A 14,090-nucleotide genomic window follows, 5' to 3' on the forward strand; every position below is an offset into this window, starting at 1 on the left:
AGTTTTGTTGGACATGGCACCATGAGTCGTCGCCAGAAGGCTGGACCGCGCATATACTGTGGCTCGGGCGCTTTCTGCTTGCGTACCTACTTACAGCGTACCTACAGACATGGCCACCGGCCAGCAATGCTCCCGCTTGGCGACAGTGTCCCAACGAGGGTCAACATCAACCTGATCGCGGTGACCGTGACACATCATGACAATCCTGATCGTTATAGACGTTTCAGCGTCTGCTACAAGGTCTTCACTAAGCGGAAGAACATGCTGCAGCATATTAGAATTGCCCAGAAGTTGGAGGCGATAGGAGCATTCCGTAAATGCGATCAGTTCAGCAGCGGGCTGCAACGCTGGAATGTTTGGTTCGTCACTGCTGCGTAGTACACCGATTCCCTGCCGAAAGTCTGCGACTTGCCTTTGGGAACGACAAAGGTAATTGTTTCTATATCGTGTATGAATTTGCAAGCAGTCAGCTTGCTGTGACGTCCCTCAGTCTTTTTTTTCTTGGGGCAGGGAGGGAGGGGTCTTTTTTGTTCTTGAGCAAGTTTGTGCGAATGTTTGCAAGCAAACTTTTGAGTACAAGCAAACTTTGCACTCTGCACACTATGACGTAATCTTGCTGGTGTTGGCATGGCAGTGAAAGAATGACAGGCTCAAGTTAGCGAACAATTCTGAGAGGAACGCTTGAGGTTTTCTATCTTGAACTTAGAGACTCACGTGGTATTATCGCGAGAACTTCCGCTTCTCATAAATTGCCGGCTACATTTAGGAAGAAGTCTAGGGCACCACGCTTAGAAAGAAAAGTGTGGCTCCTTCCTGTGGCGTCACATTTGCTTGTAGACACTCCTTACCGAAATGACGAAATTTCGACCACCCCGGCACCCAAACCGAGCCTATATGAATCCGCCCCTCAAAAAGCTTGTACGCTTGTAGTGCACTGAAAGCCGAGGCAAATAGTGTCAATATGCGATCCATTTCAACCAATTTATATAGGACCATATAATTATTTTGGTCCTACATAAATGCAACCGCAAATAAATTTTGCGTATGGACACCTATCAAAATAGGATAATCAATTAAATAAGGTTTTTTTAATAATGGAAGAGTGTAATATGTAGGAATCTATGCTTTGCTTCATTTTCTGGTTATGAAAACGATTGTCAAGCGCTTCGGACGAATTTATACAGTGTAAACACCCACAAAGCCACACTGCCATGAAAACAGCTGCAGTGAGTCTGCGGTATGATTTGCCGGAAAAAGGGGAAGGAGCAACGTTTTTCTCATATAAGTATTTGAGAGACACCAAAAATGGAGACCCGCGCGCTTTTTCCGTACTGTACGTAATGAAAACAAGTATAAAGGAACGCCATAGCTAGGCTTCGGAGAGAACGATTAAAATCATATGGAGCGGCGAAAGAGGGAAAAATGACGGCCATAAAGCATAGCCGGCACTCTTCGAGAACGGGCGCGGGCAAACGCCAGGACGCTCTTAATGACCAGCGAGGTAAACGACTTGACAGGCAGTCGAGGAGACCGACAACAAGCAGATCCTGCTTTCGAAGCGGCCGCCACATTACAGCCTCAAACCAAGCGCCCGGCCAATAACACAAACCAAATTAAAACTAAATACACGGGGCAGTATGTTCGTACACCGTAACTAAATACAAGATCCCTCTTTCCTGAAAAGGCATCCGAGTTCACCCCCCCCCCCGCACATCGCCACCGTCATCCTCGCCCTGAGTGCTACTGCGACGCGCCTCCTCACTCGGACCGTGAGTGATGGCTGCGTTAATGGCGAAAACGTCCCTGAAAGCGCCGCACGCCAGGGGCTGCGGTGCGCTCAGCCAAAAGAGTAAAAGCAGCCCCGCTTCCATGCTTTGGGTCACACCTGCGAAGTTCAGCGTCCGGGCACGCGTCGTTCCGCCGTTTTCAAACGACGCCATCGTTAGCTCTGCTGAAGGGCGACCTGTTGCATGTATACAGGGTCACCGGCAAGCATGTGTATCGAGCCGTCTTGAGATGGGTGTCTGTTTCTTTGATCTCTAGAGAGATAGCGGCACGGAGGCAGACAGTGCACAGGGCATCTTGTTTTCGCCTTCGTCGCTCGCTATAATCAGGATACGTTCGTACGCCGGCCACCGAACCGGCAACCATAGGGAATGTGCATTCGGCTGAGTGCCCCTCTGGCTTGAGAGGCCTCGCCACAACGGCGGCAGCCAGTAAATGATTCCGACCACCTTCCCACCGGCCACATGTTTCCCAGCACGTGCATCTTTGTACAATGAGAAACCATTTGGGTGGATCCTTGGCAAGCTCGTCTCCGGCAGAGTGGCGTTGCTCTATCTTCTGCGGGGAAAGCGTCATACACTAATAAAAATGAATCTAGCCCAAACAAGCATCGGCCTTACAAATACATTAAGAGCATTGAGTTAATGTTCGACCAAACAAAAATTAACATTGCTATAATGTTTTGGTGCTACCTGGAAAATTCACAAATGCAGAGAGAGAAGTGGTCGAGGAAAGGCAGGGAGGTTAACCAGTAAAATGTTCCGGTTGGCTACCCTGCACTGGGGGAGAGGGATGAGGGGAGCGTAAAAGAATAAGTAGAGAAATGCGGTCAGTAGTAAGCACGACAGGCAATGACACAAGCACTGTAACAGGCCGCCGCAGATGTAGCCAGCACACCTTGACGGCTGCCGACTACTGCGACCTGAGTGGAATTAACAGATCGAGGGCCCTCCATCACAAGGCAGTGCTGACGTTTCAGTCTCAAGAAAGGCTGCTGGCCGTTGAAGCTGATAATGTTGATGACAACGTAAGCATCGGACTTATTCTCTGAAGGATCAGGCTGGAGGATGCGTTGTGCCAGCTATTGGACAACTGCAAGCACTGGATTCAACAAATACAGCATCTGCAGTGCATTATGTGCAGCTGGCATGTGCATGCTGAAAAGCAGCACACGCATGGCATTCACGATTGGCTTTAGCATTGCAATCACTTGCTCGTCTGCGACCTGGTCCGGTTGCTGATCTACTACCCGACCAGCAGCAGTAGGCTCAACACACTGGGTGCGCGGTGCCGGGGTGGGTGCTTCGGTAGCGATGGCCAAGTCACTTGCCGGTCCCGGTCTTGGACCGGAGTTGTGATTTGTGCTTGATTAGCAATGGTCTTGGGACTCTGAGTTCGCAATACCTGCTTGGTCACTGCGGGTCTGTGTAGCTCAGGCAGGGATAGCCAAGGCCCGTCTGCGACAGCCGTCTGTGTCTTGCCAGTCATATTGCTCCCAATCCTTAAAGTATTATGCGGAGGGGCAGGACAAGTTGCGGAAATTCTTGGAAGATCCTTTCCAATGCTCGTTACACTTTTAGAAGGTCTGTGACGAGGGCGACGACGTCGTCGCACCTTAGCGGCAGCTTCTCTGTGTCTGGAATTGTCTCGTCATTTGTTAGAGTGTCGCACTTTCCCTTGTCAGGCGAGGACAATCTTTTGAGGCAGCGTCATGACGGCCGCAGCAATTGGCACACGTAATAACTGTTGCCCGGCAAGAATCGTCTCTTTGTGGCTGGGTACACCGCGGGCACACGATGGGCAAATTGCCCACACTACTCACGTGTCCTATCTTTATGCATTTCCGGCACTGGAGAGGCTCGCGTCAACGGAATCATGCTCGAACGCTGTAACTAGACAACGAGCTCACATCCTCTACTGCGCAACAAAATCTCATCTTTCATCGTCTTCTTGCACACTGTAGGAAAGTACAGCGCTCGGCTCGAACCAATTACGAACGTTCTGCAAGGTGTATCCATGGGCTTCCATTCTGTGCATGACCACATCACTGAGCTGCAACGTATTTTTCGCGGCCACCAGACAAACGCTGTAGAGTTATCTTGCATCATGAATGCAGCATGGGAGGCAGCCAATCACTTAAATGTGGCGATACCTGTACCAATACAAGTCTCTCGTCAGGCCCACCGAGAGAACTACGGTTTTCAGTCGCCGGAGGAATACTAGCGTGCGGCAATATATGTGCCATACTTGGACTCACTCACTGCTTATTTAGCTCGCCGCTTTCCTGAAAGCAATGAGAGAAGCTTCAAACTTCTCCAGCTGCATCCATTAAAAATGAAGCACTTGAGCCATGTTGAGTTCGCTGCCCTCGCCGAAGAACTCCAATGCTTTTACGGCATCGACAACTTCAAGGAAGATGCCATCTCTTGGTACGAGATGTGGTGCAACAAAACTGGGGAGCCATCAGAAATAACTTACTGCGAGCTTCTACATCAGGTAAAGACATTATTACCCGGTGTTGCAAAAACCATTGAGGTGGCCCTGGCTTTGCCAGTACTGAATGTACGGTCGAGCGCTCCTTCAGGACAATGAGAGTGAAAACCTGGCTACGCTCAACGATGACAAACAACAGGCTGGACGGCCTTTGTCGGATGAGCGTGCACCGAGAGCGTGTAATGAAGCACAGAAATGACTTTATCACCCGTAGCCGCCGCGGTGGCTGAGTGGCTACGGTGCTGTACTGCTGACCCGAAAGACGCGGGTTCGATCCCGGCCGCGGTGGTTGAATTTCGATGGAGGCGAAATTCTAGAGGCCCGTGTACTGTGCAATGTCAGTGCACGTTAAAGAACCCCAGGTGGTCGAAATCTCCGGAGCCCTTCACTACGGCGTCCCTCATAGCTCGAGTCGCTTTGGGACGTTAAACCCCCTAAACTAAACCATACCGACTTTATCACCCGTGTCATCACGCAATTCACCGAGAAATATCCGAGGCGTCTGCAGTTGCTGTTCAAGGAAGACTGAATGAGTGGCTGTAGTTGCGTGTTTGTGAACATGTTGTGCTGTGTGCTGGTCATCAATTCAGCAAGACTGAGCACTCTTCTCCACGAAGTGATAGTATCTTTTTGCATTTTTTATTCAGACGCACTGGATTTCTTGTAGCCATAAAGGAAAGAATGGTCAACACAAGGAGCGTGTTGAAAACGGTCAGAGAGGCAGCCAGTGTTTAGCTTCTAGTCCCTCGAGATCAGTGAAAGTTAGGACCACGAGAATTTTCATATACTAAGCGTGGCGCTAGGTGTAGAAGAGCCTTTTATTTGCCGTCAAGTTCTTCTGAAGGAGCTTTAATGTTAGGGAAGGTCAGTTTCACCTTCGCGGCACTTCATGAAGCTTCATGAAACGAACATGGAGGCAAGATTACCAATCACTTTTCAGTCGAAACGCCGCGCATTCAAAATACTTCAAAATACGATTTTTGTTCATGTACTCTACGCGTATAATAAAAGCTCACCTAAACATACAGATGAGCGGTATGTTTTAAGTAGCCTAAAAAACCAAATATCAACCTTTCGCGCCCCATTACCAAACGCAGCTGAAATGCATGCAGTGACGCACTGCTGAACGACTTGTCCCAAAACAACGCTGTCTGATTCAATTGCGGTATTGAGTGACTAATGCAGAGTAAAACAAATGTAAAGCATAAATTTTGTTCACCCTCATTTGAGCTGCCAGGAATACAACTGACTATTCACGCATAATTATAACCGGTATATACGCTTTAGTTTGGGGGGGGGGATGTTATTGAAGGAAGGAAACATAGAAAGTTGGGGCCACGCGACGCGTCCAGTAATTTCTCTCTGGAACGAGGCAATGGTCGCTGCACCGCGCTGGGGGAGGGGGAAGGTAAAGGAAAGAGAGTAGAAATAGAGGGGTACGTGCTCGCCGAGAGGAAGTCGCAATTCCCGCAGTCGAGCAGGGAAGGGAGGCCGAGCCGAGAGCAGAGCGCCGATGCGCACTCGGCTGGGTGATGGAGCCGACTGAGCTCGCGGGGGGCGTGGCTTGAGGCGCGCGGACCGCAGGGAGGCGCAGGCTTCTGGGCCAATGGGGAGGCACCTGAATGGTGGTGTACCGCATAAGCAGATGGCGGGCAAGGAATTTGCGCGCAAAGGAAGAAGTAGGATGCCGCGAAGGGGATGGGGGCATGGAATGCCCGTAAAGAGATACAAAGTCGACCCAAGGCGGGAAGGGGTGGCGAGCGAACCAGCCCGACGGCAAAAGAGCGGGAGGCCACGGGAAACGAGGCGCCCGAAGGGGCGAAGCGGTGGCGGCAGAAGCGGATGAGTCCGGGGGTCCCTGCCCATGAACAGGACAACGCAGACTACCGCCCATAGATAGTGTAGGCGTGTCAATGCACCCCGTGTGTGCTGACAAGTGCGGCCAACCCCGTGGAGCCCACGCCACCACGAGAAAACCCACAATACGAGCAGATGGGCGGTTCGCTCGAGTAGGGAATGCCTTAGAGGGCGGACGTAAGTTTTACAAGGAAATGCAACAAGAGAGGCGCAAAAGAGAAATTAGAGGGCACGAAGTGCGCTCGAAGGGTGGGGGTCTGATGGACACAAAGAAAAAGCGGGCCGTTGAGGCGCGCCGAAAAGGGCGAGGTGTGAACACCCGCAGGGAATGCCTTGACGGCAGGAAAATTTGGGAGTACCACGTGGGCGGATGGCAGGCAGTGTAGTTGCGCGCACTGAAGAAAGGGAGCGAGGAAATCTAGAAGAGAGTATAGCCCCGTGCGAAAAGAGCGCGCGAACAGAATCGCAGCGTGGCGAACGGACCGGGAGGGCAAGTGCAGCGAGGCGCCCGACGGAGCGAAGCGGTGGCGGCAGAAGCGGATGAGTCCGGGGGCTTCCCATCGCGAACGCGACAACGCAGACTACCGCCCTTAGATAGCGAAGTACGCGTGCACGCACCCCGTGTGTGCCGTCAACTGCGGCCAACCCCTGGGCGCACACGCAACAACGAGAACGCCCGGAAAATGCGCCGAAAAGCGGACTGCCCGCACGCTATAGCCACAGAGGGGCAGAATTGAGATTAGAAAAGGAGGGCGACTGAATAAGAAGCCGTGAAAGTGGAATGCGGGAAAAAACCGCAATAAGGGGGCATAAGTAGCGCCCGAGTGAGGAAAGCGGGCCGGAGAGGCGCGCGGGTAGGGGGAGTAGAAATTACTCGCAAAGGAGTGCTGTGAAGGCAGGAGAATGAGAGCGGGCCAGAATGGCGCGAGGGAAAGAGGGTATTAGGAAGCCCCGAAGGACAAAGTTGCCATTGAGGCAGGAGGGGAAAGCAGGCACACGAGGTGCGCGCGAAAAAGTCCCCGTTCGTCCAGAATCCACAGGGAGATGTCCGAGCAGCAGACACACGCGGACACAGCACCGTGGTAAACCGTTCGAAGTACGAGGGAAAGTCTGCTGGGTAAACCGCTGCAGTGCAGGGGCGTAGGAGTTTAGCTGATGTAGGACCACAGAATATGAGGCGCAGCAAGGTTTCTTGGGTTTCTTGAGTAATCCAAGGTAGCGGGCCGAAGTAGGGCGCGCGTAGTGGAAGCGAGGGCCTCGGAGGACGCCGACGGGCGAGAACAAAGGGCCTGGTGAGAGACCCCGGCCGCCGGCGAGTGCACTCGCCGGCGGCCGGAAGGAAACTCACGCTTTAGATTGGGCTCGTTCTGTATAATATCACAGAGAATTCAGTAAAACATGACGTTAAAACTCTGCTTATTCGGTATAATAAGGTTGTCGCTAAAATAAAAAGAAAAACTAAGTGTCTTTCATTTATTTTTTAAGTAAAGAAGCACAAACGAAAAAGTAGACAAAAATCGTGACGTATCTGCCATATTGACAGTTGGGAAATTACCGGGAAATCAAGTGGCCAGAAACACGAACATCGTCTGAACAGGTTAAAACGCTTGTATCGGCATGCGCAACAAAGTTGGTCTGGTAGATCACGGGAATGTGGGGCAAGCGGGTTTTGATCAAGACCTGCACCACTGCAAGCTGACAACTGCAGCGGCCATGCTGCGCACACGAGCTGCCCGCGTCGAAACAGCTGCTACCATCTTAGATGTGCACCCGCATCGGGTTCCTTTAGCAAAATGTGTTAAATACCGCTAAGGAAAGCTACTGCAAGCAAATCAAAAGCGCTTCAAAGCACTAATGAATCGGGCTGCTGCTCAGGTGGCGCGGAGAAGGACTGTAGGTAAGATGGCGGCTTGATCGCTTCCGGTAAGCGCATGCAGGCGCAGTGCGCTTTGTGAAATCGGTCTAATACTTTTTGCCGGGCGCCGGGCGTAAAATGGACAGCAGAACTTGTGGACCAGTTGGACTATGTGGGGCCGCCTTTACTGCTGTACAGGCTCGGAAGTAGGCGGCGGGTCCTGGTACCGCGCGGTCTCGGCATCAGCGCACCAACGGCGCTCACTCCTCTTGCCTTCTACGCCGCTTCGGGAAGAGATGTTTCCGGGTGGGGCTTGACGCGCCATGAGTGCATCCAGACTTCGTGCGGCCCTCTGTTTCTCTGATTCACCGCTGGGCATTCGGCAGACGGGCGCGCCTGACCAACACCTTCTCGACTTTACAAGGCCTGCTCACGTCCTCCTCTCCCCGGCAGTCTACGTCACGCTAGTGGTCCTGTTCTCCGACGGGCCAACACCGTCTTCGACGAGCGCCCCCGCACATTCCGAACATTCCGGAGCGACAGGTTCCAGCCAAAAAAAAAAATTTTTTTTTGAGCAAGTCCAAGCTTTTCAGTCGTCCCTGTCTACTCTGTCGGTTAGGTTTGGTGCTGCATCGCTCTTCGCTGACGTTATTTTCGGGGTTTTTATGCCGTGCTCAAGGGTGCTTGCATTCGTGTGCATACATTTGTGTGTGTGTGTATGTGTATGTGCAAAATATTGAAGTGGGACAGCATCACCAGTGCTTGAAACAAGAATGTGGCGTTAAGCAGACGCAAACGCTTCACGTGGCGCAACATGGGACGGTGTTGTGTCCCTGGATGTCGCGGAAACTAAGACACTGGTCCCAAGGTGCGTGTTTTCGCGTTTCCCAAGGATGCAAGTCGAAGAGAGTCGTGGATTAGAGCCATCCCACGGAAGGATTTCACACCCAGCGTACATTCTAAGGTGAGTAACTGAAGTTTATGCCGTATCCTGCATGTCCCGCGTGGTCGATCAATAGGTCAGAAAAATCTTAAATAATGTTTGATGAGAAAATACTGGTAGTTTTATTGCAATTCGGCTAAGGCAGGGCAAGAATAATGAACAGAAATATGCAGTACTGAGCTGAACTGCTTAATACTAGGCTAATTATGAAATAGTGTGTCCATATACCGACAATAAGCGACTACATATTTTTCATACATTGCGCAGGTTTGTGAACTTCACTTTCAAGAGAATGACCTCATCAGGAAGCTATCACACTTCGGTGCAGCATCAGGAAAGACTCTGACAGTTGAGATTGAGAGGGTTCATCTAGTGTCCGATGCAGTACCATCTATTTTTCCGAACTGCCCTGCTTACTTGAGCACGAACCACACTCGACGCGAATCTCCAGCCTCGAAAAGAGCTCGAATGGAAGACGAGGCCTTGGGCAAAGCCATCAAGAGCTCGATGGAGACAAAGAAAGACGAAGAGCAAAGAATTGCGATAGCATCATTTCAAGACCTCAAACACAAACTTTCTGGTATTGGCAACAGTGATTTCTGGACCATCAGTGTCAACAGTCGCTGTGTGATGTTTCTACGCATCGAGGAAAATCCTTCACCACATGTTAGATTTTCCGTCACCGTATTTGCTGACCTCTCACTTTCAGTGTCAGCAGGCATGATCAAGCTGAATTCCTTACCCTGTGGAGGGGCAATTCCAGAAGCCGTGCGTGACACTAGTACGTTGTCGGTACTGCTTGAGCAGCTAGAAAAGCACATGACTGAAACATCAGAAGAAACTACTGCATCTAAAACTACGACAGTGTTGCAGCATATCGGCTCCTTGCTGAATGAACTAACCGAAGAGAGTGACGCAACGAAAGAACTAAGTGCCTTGATTCGGTTGCTACATGAGCAAATCACTCTCACTCTCGCTGGACCCATTCGTCGCTACAGTGCTGATACTTTAGTTTTTTCCAGCATTCTGCACTCAATTTCTCCCCATGCTTATAACTTCGCGAGATCAGCGTCAATGTTGACATTGCCTCATCCTTCAACTTTGCGCCGCGTTTGCTCGAAACATGGAGGTGACCCAATGAAAGAACAAAACGAAGCCCACTTTCTGTCCTACATCCGCGAAAGAGTGAAGTTCATGGAGTCGCACGAAAAGACAGTGACTCTAATGATTGATGAAATCCACATCAAGCCATACTTTGATTATAAAGGAGGCAGCATAGTAGGATCGTCAGCGAATTCACAAGAAGCAGCCACAACTGCCCACGTTTTCATGATACAGTCGCTCCTGTCAGCTAACAAGGACGTTATTCATATTCTTCCAGTGGCTAAAATGAACTCTGAAATCCTGCATGATTATTGCAAGAGGATAATATTAGAAATGGAATCATTGGGCCTTAAGGTGATAGCTGTAATCACCGACAACAACTCACTAAATCGAAAGATGATGTCGCTTTTCTCTGAGAACCGAGAAGTAAGCATTGTGTATCCCCACCCAGCCGACAAAAGCCGCCCCCTTTTTTATGTCGTTGACACTGTGCACGTACTTAAATGCATCCGGAACAATTGGATAAATCAGAAGAACCAAGGAACATGTTTATACTTTCCTGAAATGAGTCTTTCTGGAGTACTGCCCGATGGGCCTCCCAGAATGAAAGCTGCATCATTTGGTGCCGTGCGGCAGCTATATGCATTGAAAAAGACATCGCTTCTAAAGCTCGGCTACAAGTTAAATTCCAAAGCCGTTTATCCAACTCCCATGGAGAGACAGAATGTAAAGTTGGCGTTAGACGTCATTAACCCATTTGTCTCAAACGCACTTGAAATGCGGGGCGAGGCTCTGAAAATTATGAATTCCAGCTCAACAGCTCTCTTCATTAACATCATAGCAACATGGTGGAAAATAGTGAACGTAAAGATACCTTCCAAAGGTCGCCGTCTGAATGACCCCCTTCAATATCCAATCAGTTCAATCTCTGATCAACAGATAATATTCTTGAATGGTATCGTAGACTGGCTGGACGCTTGGCGCAGTGTTAATATGACCAGTGGCTGCATGACAAAAGAAACCCACTCTGCTTTGAGACTGACGTGCTACTCGCTTATTGAGCTTTCGCGGTACTGCCTAGAGGAACTAAAATTGAAGTATGTTCTGCTAGGAAAGTTCCAAACGGACACCCTTGAAGACCGTTTCGGTCGCTACCGGCAGCTTGCTGGGGCGCAGTACCATGTTTCTGTGCGGCAGCTTTTGGAGTCCGAAAAAAAATTCGATTACAAAAGCTGCTGATGCTTCCCGAGCCAGACAACAACAGCGAGAGCGACGAAGAAATGCCACCGCACAAATTTTCAGTGTTGATTTCCGAGGAAGAAATCTCAAGCCCAAAGCATGACATGGAAGTTGTTACCTACATAGCTGGCTACTGTGCCTATGCAGCCCTAAAGAAACTTCCCTGTGCATTTTGCCGCAGCGCACTCATTCTGGAAGATATGAATATAGAAGTTGGATCGATCTTGCAAAATGATTGCAAACCTCTCCAGAGGCGGGTTGAAGTTCCCACAGCCATGCACTGTGCACATGGTGCTGGTTACGACGCTTGTTGTTGAAAAGCTCACCACGGGCGAAACTGGAAACGCATTCCTTGCATCTAGCAACCAACATGCAATTGTTAGCTCCACTGCCATTTCATTTCTGCGAGATGTTGCCTTGGAAACCTGCGAGAATGGTCCCACACCAGAGACACTCGTGCGGCATGTAGTGCGTGCCGCAACAAACGTTGCTTTGAACAACTTTTGCAGAATGCGAAATGATCAAATTCAAAGTGCCGCGCAAAAAAAAGCTGCGGACAGAAAAATGAAGACGTTAAGCAAGAAATGAAATAGGTCGCTTCCAACCCTTCCTGTCAATAAACCCATTTGTACAAATGCATTTGCGACTTTTTCAGAACGCTGTTAACAAGTCTAAAAAGCCGCCTTAGATCGTTGCGGTGCATGCCTCAATGGAGCGAAAAAAGAAAAATACCCGAGTGCATTAGTCAAACTCGCTAAATAATTACCGAATGCAAAAACCTTGCAACAGACGCGCACCTGGGTGTCATTCTAACAAGCAGCCACGACAGATTCAACTCGAACGACAAGCAACCGAAAGCAGCGGCCGGGGTGCCGGGGACCACAGGCGTGACGTCACGGTCCCCATGGAAGGGCCTTGAATAGTCCAGAGGGTGTTGGCCTGACCCGAAATCGGCGGACGCCCTTTGTAGCAACCTACCGCACGCGGAGAGGGACTTCCGGTGGCGCGCCGAGTGGGGCATGCTCCCCACCAAAGACAGGCTCCACTCCTGGCGCTTGGTTCCAGACTCGCGCTGCATGAACTGTGCTCAGGCTGAGGCACAAACAAATATCCTTGAAGAGTGTGTTGTGGCTAGCACACTGAGCCGTTTAGATTCACGCGCTTTTTCCATCCCTGTGTCGCGCGAAGGAAAAATAAATAGCTGTTGTTTAGCTCTGGTTAAACCTGGAGTTACGCGATAGCTACAGCTGGCCGAGTGCAACTCGCTCAGTCGAATTGCAAAGTCAGTTTTTCGCCGCTGTGTTTAGCTTGGAGTTCCTTTTCCATCTTCGTCCCTAGACATGGATTCACCTTCTCCCCCTCTCCACTCCTCCCCCACTCGCTTTCGCCGGCGCGCCACGCCGCCGGCAGCTGCCACGGCAGCCATAGCGCCGCTTGCTTGCTTGCTGTTGTTGTCAGGAAAAATGTAGAGGAAAGTGCACAGGCCTGCCCACTAGCTCTAGTTGAGCCACAATCGCTGCCACGTGCTGAAAGTAGGAGAGTTAAAGATAGGAGAGCAAAAAGTGAAAGAAAAGACGCGCGCTTTTATGCCCCAGGCCGATACCGGAGGCAATGCAATACCAGGCCAACCTGTGGCAGAGGTGAAGCAAGCTTCAAGCACTCCGCCACATTTCCAAAAATGAGTTTAATATCTTGGGCCCAAATGGGACCCGTAGCAGATATTAAATCAGATATTAAATGCCAGCATAATGCTAGCTAGCAATGCTAGCATAATGTACGCGCGCGGCGCGCACACCCGCTGCGTGCTCTGTCCTCACTCCGCGCATGCGCACAACTGACGAGGCCGCCGGTGTCTGCTCTGCCGTCGGCACAGCGGCGAGCACACCAGCTGCGGGCTATGACGTCACTGCGCATGCGCACAGCTGGCAGACCAGAGGTGCCACGCTGACCTCGCGAAGTGGCTGGCGTATTGTAGCTATCGCTAAAAAACCGCGCGGGAAGTTCGAGCCTCTTGACGCGGCTCATCGGTCTGATCCTTTGGAAAAACAGGAATGCTGCCGTATAATTGCGCCAACCACGTCGGCTCATGTTCCTGATGCTAGCACGTCCATCTCTCGGTGATTTTATGGGGCTACCTAGATAGCCAACTCCTTACCCTTGGAGAGCAAAGCTTCCTCCGCAGGTGGTTGATGCCACACATCAAACTCAGGAAGGGTGCCGTGTCACTAGGGGCAAGATATTAATCTATGCATTTGCTACACTTTAGGCGAACCCTTTCTCTCAATTGCCCTGTAGGTTTTTACAGCTAATCTTGTTTGGCTTGTGAAGTCACAGGCCTGCGTCTCTCCTTGTTTATGTGAGAGCTCAAAGGACCATTGACTGCGCAGAATTCAATATGCTCTGTGGCCGGGGCTCCCGCGGGAGTTTATTTCATTTTCTTTCCTTCTAAATGTATGAATGAAGTCCATAAGATTTGCTTGCACAAAGTTGTGATTTTTGATTTCGAGACTTTTTCCTCCTGTACCGCACTACCTCTGCATGTCCCGTGTCCTCTGTTTGCTCGACTCTTATTTGAATCCTTGTAAGCTACGTATTCGTGTTTTTCAATAAATTTTCTTTATCTCTTATTTTATTCCATTACTAACCACGTCGGTTACCGCGGCAATCACTAGGTTACGATTTGCCATTATAACGCATTACCCAGGGTTACAAAACGCGAGAAGTAGTCTCACGCTCTAAAATCACGGGCATTGGTCCGGCAGATGGTGCCCAGAAAGCAACCATGGAGGCTGGTGGGCCTGGGAGGTCTCGTGA

The 14,090-nt window shown here is 50.4% G+C and overlaps 1 pseudogene; it reads right to left on the reverse strand.

Annotated features, from left to right (window-relative positions):
- Window positions 1-12,862: 12,862 nt before the first annotated feature.
- Window positions 12,863-13,039, reverse strand: LOC144116627 (U2 spliceosomal RNA; annotated as a pseudogene).
- Window positions 13,040-14,090: the final 1,051 nt, after the last annotated feature.

The sequence above is a fragment of the Amblyomma americanum genome, chromosome 1 (genome assembly GCF_052857255.1).
Source record: "Amblyomma americanum isolate KBUSLIRL-KWMA chromosome 1, ASM5285725v1, whole genome shotgun sequence".
Taxonomy (NCBI): Eukaryota; Metazoa; Arthropoda; class Arachnida; order Ixodida; family Ixodidae; genus Amblyomma; species Amblyomma americanum.